The 6,000-nt window shown below is 39.4% G+C and overlaps 1 long non-coding RNA gene across 1 annotated transcript in view; it reads right to left on the bottom strand.

Moving 5' to 3' along the window:
• Positions 1-1,079: 1,079 nt before the first annotated feature.
• The window catches only part of LOC127055697 (uncharacterized), a 77,234-nt gene continuing 72,313 nt past the window's right edge, over positions 1,080-6,000 (bottom strand). Inside the window, exon 3 of the long non-coding RNA XR_007775572.1 lies at positions 1,080-4,153. This is a non-coding gene — a long non-coding RNA (uncharacterized LOC127055697). The remainder of the gene's footprint in view (positions 4,154-6,000) is intronic.

Below are 6,000 nucleotides of genomic sequence, written 5' to 3'. Positions count from 1 at the left end.
CCTGAACCTAAGTAAACTATTCATGGTGGCCAGAAAGCCCCAGCTCCACGGAGCTAGAGGAATTGGACTCTCTCTATATGACTGTTGGCCCAGCATAGGTTAATGCTGATTGAGTTTGGATTAATTTGTGCAGGTCCCTCACCTGTAATCTGTTTATCTACTTATATGTTTAATGCCGCATTCAGCATGGTACTCAGACAGTAGGTGATGGGGAAAGCCTCCCACACCTCTCAGATTTATGGCAACAGCAACTGTTGCGAGAGGCCCTAACAGCCCATTTTCATTGTTATGCTGCCATGGACCTTGATGCAAGCTGAAGTACTGTTAAGTGATAGCAACCCCTGTCATGTAACAATGCTAGTGGCGTGGCTTTCTTTTAACATTGGGCTGGAACTGTATTAGAATAAAGGAAAAAATATTAGTCCTAGAGCTCCTCCCTCTCTCTCTGCTTCACTGCCCATCTTCAGCCTAGAATTTTTCCCAGCCACTCCAGCTGTTGTCATACTTCGATTTACAGAAACGGTACACCTACTCCACCCTGCTCCCATTCCCCCCGGTACCATCCCCTCCCCTAAAGATCTGTGGTTTTGTGAAGTCAACCATCCTGCCACTTCTGCTGAGAGAAAACCTGTACACATACAGCAATGAAAGTGTCAAATGAATGAATCCAAACTCAGTTTCTGATCCCCATGTGACAATGGTAATATGGGGCTCTCAGTTTGGTTACAAAATATGTTGACACTTAAAAATGTGAAGAATGTCTCTCTTCTGTTCATATTTGCAACTGTAACTGTATCATTTATGCATAATATAAAAATAAAACATATTCAGTACAGAATCTGAGACAGGACAAGATACTGTAGTATGACAAGCAATTCAAGTGTTTCCTTAACAGATTACTATTCTTGGAAGATACTATTTTAGTGGATACTTTTTTCCTGTAGTTGTGCATTTAGATATGGAGCCATAAGGGCCTAAAAATTATTTTGTGCGAGCAAGATCTTTATTAATAAAACATTAAAAACCATGTTTTTACATAATATCACTTTTTATACATAACAAAAGCTTACAGTTCAGTTTTCAGAATTATTTCATTTATTACTCTTTTTTTCAGATGATATAATTTTCTCATAAATTCACCTCTTCAGATCAAATTTTCTACAGTTGGCTTCTGTCCAAAAGTATGAGGGAAACCCTTGCAGCCTTAGAATTGGAGGAAGGTGAAACAGATTTCTTTTTTAAAAAAACAAAACAAAAAGAGGAAACAATTTTAATTCTAAAGCACATTTTTTGAGACATTGATCTGAATAAAATAGACTTTTGAAAGTAGAAATTAGACATCTAATTAGTCTTCTACAGGAGTAATCTTCTGCTGGTTCAAGGTAAAAAATGATTTCAATTAGGTAAAATTAAGACTGTTTGGAATCTGACCATGCACACAGCAATTATTTTTAAGTATACAAATGAGTGCTTCCAGATAGATTAATTACACAGAAAGGCAGAGGGTGTGTTTCAAAAGTGCCTAAATGACTTAGGAGCCTAAGCCTGTATTATATATACATTTTTATACCATGCTCAATACCATAGTATCTGAGTGCTTTCCATGAGCACATTAAACACCATGACTATACATCCTCTCACCAGAGAAAGAATCACATGGAGTGGAGTGTTTTGTTTTGGTAAGTTATATATATCTGTTGCTGTGTATTTATATTAGAGAAGATAAGTTCAAATAAATGAGCCTTCCACTTGGAGCAGAAAGTGGTGAGATTTGTGATAGTCCTTAGTTCCTGGTGGGGGAGTTCATTCAATAGTCTTGTACCGCCTCTGGAGAAGGTTCTGTCTCCCACACAAATGAGTTTTAGTCTTATTATTGAGATTTCCATTGCATCAGAAGAGTGAAGTTGTCAACAACAGTCTTTGTCCCACAACCTTAAAAAGTCTTAAGTATCCTGGGCCCAGGCCATGGAGCGCTTTGAAGATAAGGACCAAGGCCTTGAACTTGATTTGGAATTCTATAGGAAGCCAGTGAAGAGAGCTGAAGACAGATTTGATGTGCTCACAGTAGCCTCTGTTCCTGAGGAGCATACTGCAACATTTTGTACTAGTTGGAATTTCCTCATTGCTGAAGATTTCATGCCCAGCTATAACACGTTGCTGTAGTCCAACTGAGAGGTGACAAAGGCATGAATAACTGAGGCCAGATCTTCATCCACCAATGTGGGACAGACTCTCCTAGCCAACCAGAGATGGTAGATAGCATTACTCAATGTGAGAACTGAACATCAATGAGGAATCCAAGAGTACTTCTAGACTACGGACTGAATTGACTGACTGTGGATGTGAACCTTCACTCAAAGGAGACTGCACTGTCACTGAAAACTCCTCAAAATACTTTCATCTGCCCACCAGCATCACCTCTCTTTTGCTCAGGTTCACCTTCAGACAGCTTCTCTTCATCCATGAGTTGATCTCATCCAAGCACTGGGCTGGTAGTGGTCTGTCTGTATGTGATGAAGGATAAGTAGTGCTGTGTGTCACCTGCATATTATTGGCACTTGAGTCCATGTCATCTGACCAATTCATCTAGTGGTTGCATGTACATGATGAAAAGGACCAGAGAGAAAATTAATCCTTGTGGAACCTCACAGTTTCAGGGGTCTAGTGGCAGACGTGAAGTTTCCATCATTATTCTTTGTGTGTCCCTCTCCACCTCAGGAAGGACTCAAACCATTTTAGTGCATTATTCTAGACTCCTGCCACTTCTCTCAGGTGAGACAGTGGTATAATGCTGCAGAAAGGTCCATGAGGGTAAAAAATGCAAGTCTGTCCTCTATCCAATGGCAGGAGAAAATCATCCATCAGTGCCACTAAAGCAGACCCCTATCCTGTCCAGAATCCAGATTGTGTTGAGTCTCAGATGTTGTTTTCAGTTAGATGAGCTTGTAGTTGGCCTTTGGGTAGATTCTCTATGTGCTTGCTCAAGAATGACAGGTTTGACACTGGGAAATAGCTGGCTAGGAGTAAAATATCTAGGAGAGAGTTTCTTCAGTGTTTGAAGAAGAAAGGGAAGATTCCTTATCTGAATAAGGCATCGGCTATTTTGGTCAGGAGTGGCATAAGTTGTTCATGACTCTTTCACAAGCCAGGAAGGGCATGGGTCAGATTCATAAGTCTTGGATTGGGACTCTTTTAGGGTGTTCAGAAGAGTTCCTGGATGTGCATGATCTTTCAAGTAGGATGATGCATGTTGTAGGCACTCAGGATTGCTGGAGCAATTTACTCCCCAGATAGCTTCTTGGGTGGGATTTGGCAGCCTTGGTGGAGGCTGATAGGAAAGTTCTCTTGGCCTGTAATACAGCTTCAGCATAGGCTTTGAGGAATCCATTATGTTTCATGCTGTCTGAATCAACCTCTGTTTTCCACCACTGATGCTTGAGTTTCTAACTCTCTCTCTCTTCATCCAGTATAGGGTGTCAGAAAACCAAGGAGCAATGAGGAGAAAGGGGCAGTTTGGGGGACAACGTGTCAATGTCCGAGGCTAGTGTAGAATGGTAATGATTCACCAGGTTCTCAACTCCTTATCCTGTGGATGGGGTGCTGCTGTACTTTAGCAGGCTTTCAAACTTATTGGAATCCATGAGTCTTTGTGATCAGATCAGGATCTTTCTTGTTGCTTGAGCATTGGAAGGTCTCTGATTACTGCCTTTATGACCTGAAGGATCAGCCGTTGTGTCTTCTCTTCACTATGGTATCAGAGTGTCTGCATAAGTGTGTGCCACTTGGGAAGTGTGCATATTTATTACAGTGTATTAAGACTGCAGCTGTGCAAAGTCTACAGCCTGTCCAAATGCTGTATTTGAACCTGAAGTCTTCTGGCCCCAGCTTCTTAAGTTTTCCCCAAAAATATTGTTTATTTCAATGTGCAACCGTTGAATTTCCTGGACTCTTTGTCTTGCACAACAGAATGAACTAAGATATCCGGTGTCAGAGAAATGTTAAATTGTTGACATCACAGTGAGTCCTCCAGATGCTCTGTGGCTTCCCCAGTCTCCAAGTAGGTCCCTGGTCAGCTGTTGGGTCCAGTTCAAACTGATTGATAAGTTGGTTCCATGTCCACTCTCTTGCTTGTTTTTCCTTGGTTTACCTATTCCTGTAATAATTACAATTTGAAAAAGGTCAGTACAGTCATAAGTTACAAGTGCAACAATAATTTTAACTAATATGTTCCGTCTCTCTCTTCATCTATATATATATATATATATACAGGGACTTGATTTATGCCCTGCATGGGTGGGTGGAGGCTGAGCTTCAGTGATATTAACTGCAATCCATGGAGCACAACTTAGAGAAAAGTTTCCATTGGTGTTCCAGACTCTAGACGAGTATCTGGCGCATCCTCCAGGTGGTCTAGCTATAATGACTCCTAGTCAGCATCACTCAGAGTAAGGGTGAAGGGTCACTTACACAATTTTGGACCTTCTTTCTGGTGTACATTATATGCTGGGAGCCCTATGTCAGGGTCTGAGCTAGCAGACAAAATATAATGGGGTACTTCTTATTCCTGTTTTTCTTGTTGCCTTCCTATATTTCTATTTATTTTTAATAGTTACACAGCATGTGCAATGAGACCAAATTAATATTGCTGCAGGACACCAACTTTTGAATCTTCTAACTTCTTATTTTATTTGTACAACTTAATTTTTGCACTAATATATAATATTGAATTTATAATTCACAATGGAGATCCATTCAATTAGTGCCAAACTGCTCTGAGGCAAGCAAAAACAAATGCTTTGAAAACAGAACACCCTGAATATACAAAGGTAATCATTTAATTATTACTATTAATTTCTCACATCATTGGACTCAATTTCTCTAGTCTGAAGGGACAAGCTTCTCAAGTTTTTTCAGGTTTATGAAAGATGGGAAGCAATGTAACTTTAATCCATCAAAACCAGTTCCTCAGAAGTGACACACTTTTAAATCCAACTGCTAATACTAAACATTTATTCTGATCTTCAGCTATATAAAACATTTCTGAAGTGTTTGCAAATTCATTGCGTACATATTTTCCTGAATAACCAATCTTCTGCAGACAAAGTTAATTTTAAAAAAGAGGATGATCTTATTTTCTAACAAATATTATGTACTATTTATGCTCTTTTGTTTACTATTTGTTTCCCGAATAAATCAGTGATGATGCACTGGGGCAATGTTTGCTTGTACTGTATTTCAGAAATTAAATATATGGATTGAATGAATTATAAATATGTTTACACATAAATTTTATTCAAACATACTGTACCATAAAATTCAAAATGTATGAGTGATCTGACTACATAACATGATGATGGTGGTTTGATTTAGGAAAGGTGAAACATTTCAACATTGTAATAAATTTACAATTTATGCTCCTTTTAAGTGGAAATTACTTTCAAAGATGTACAACATATCTGCTTTATATTTTGCTATTTTATAAATGAGTAACATAATTGAGTATTTCTTATATTATTACAATTTTTTTAACTGACTCATGCAAGCCCAATGAAGGCTATTCAGAATGAGCTATTCAAACAAAGTGCACAAAGATCCCAAAAGGAGACACTGACACAGTTTTAACAGGAATGCTGCATTAGATCCAATAATATCTCTAACCCCCAAGGCTGACACTAGGTCTGCACCTAATGTTGAATTGCCCAAGGCTCTGTGATTTTCTGGGGCAGGGGAAGAAGGGCTGAGGGAGCATTTTGTCAAGACCTCTTCCAACCACTTCCCCACATCTTCAAAGATCAATGACGGCAGCTCATCCTCTCCAGCCTCCCACTAATAGCATGCACTCTGATCTCCTCATGCTTTTAAACCCTCCCTTATCTTCAGAACAACCCCTGACCTATCCAGCTGCCAAACCCTACCACCTTTTGCTGTGGAATGCAGATTGTGGAAGTGCAGGAAGTGTTGTATATCTTATTTCACACAGGGCCCTGCAAAATCTAGAGG

The sequence above is a fragment of the Gopherus flavomarginatus genome, chromosome 7 (assembly GCF_025201925.1).
Source record: "Gopherus flavomarginatus isolate rGopFla2 chromosome 7, rGopFla2.mat.asm, whole genome shotgun sequence".
In the NCBI taxonomy this organism is placed as follows: Eukaryota; Metazoa; Chordata; order Testudines; family Testudinidae; genus Gopherus; species Gopherus flavomarginatus.
The sequence above is the reverse complement of the archived record's forward strand: the minus strand, read 5'-3'. Positions and strand labels throughout refer to the sequence as shown.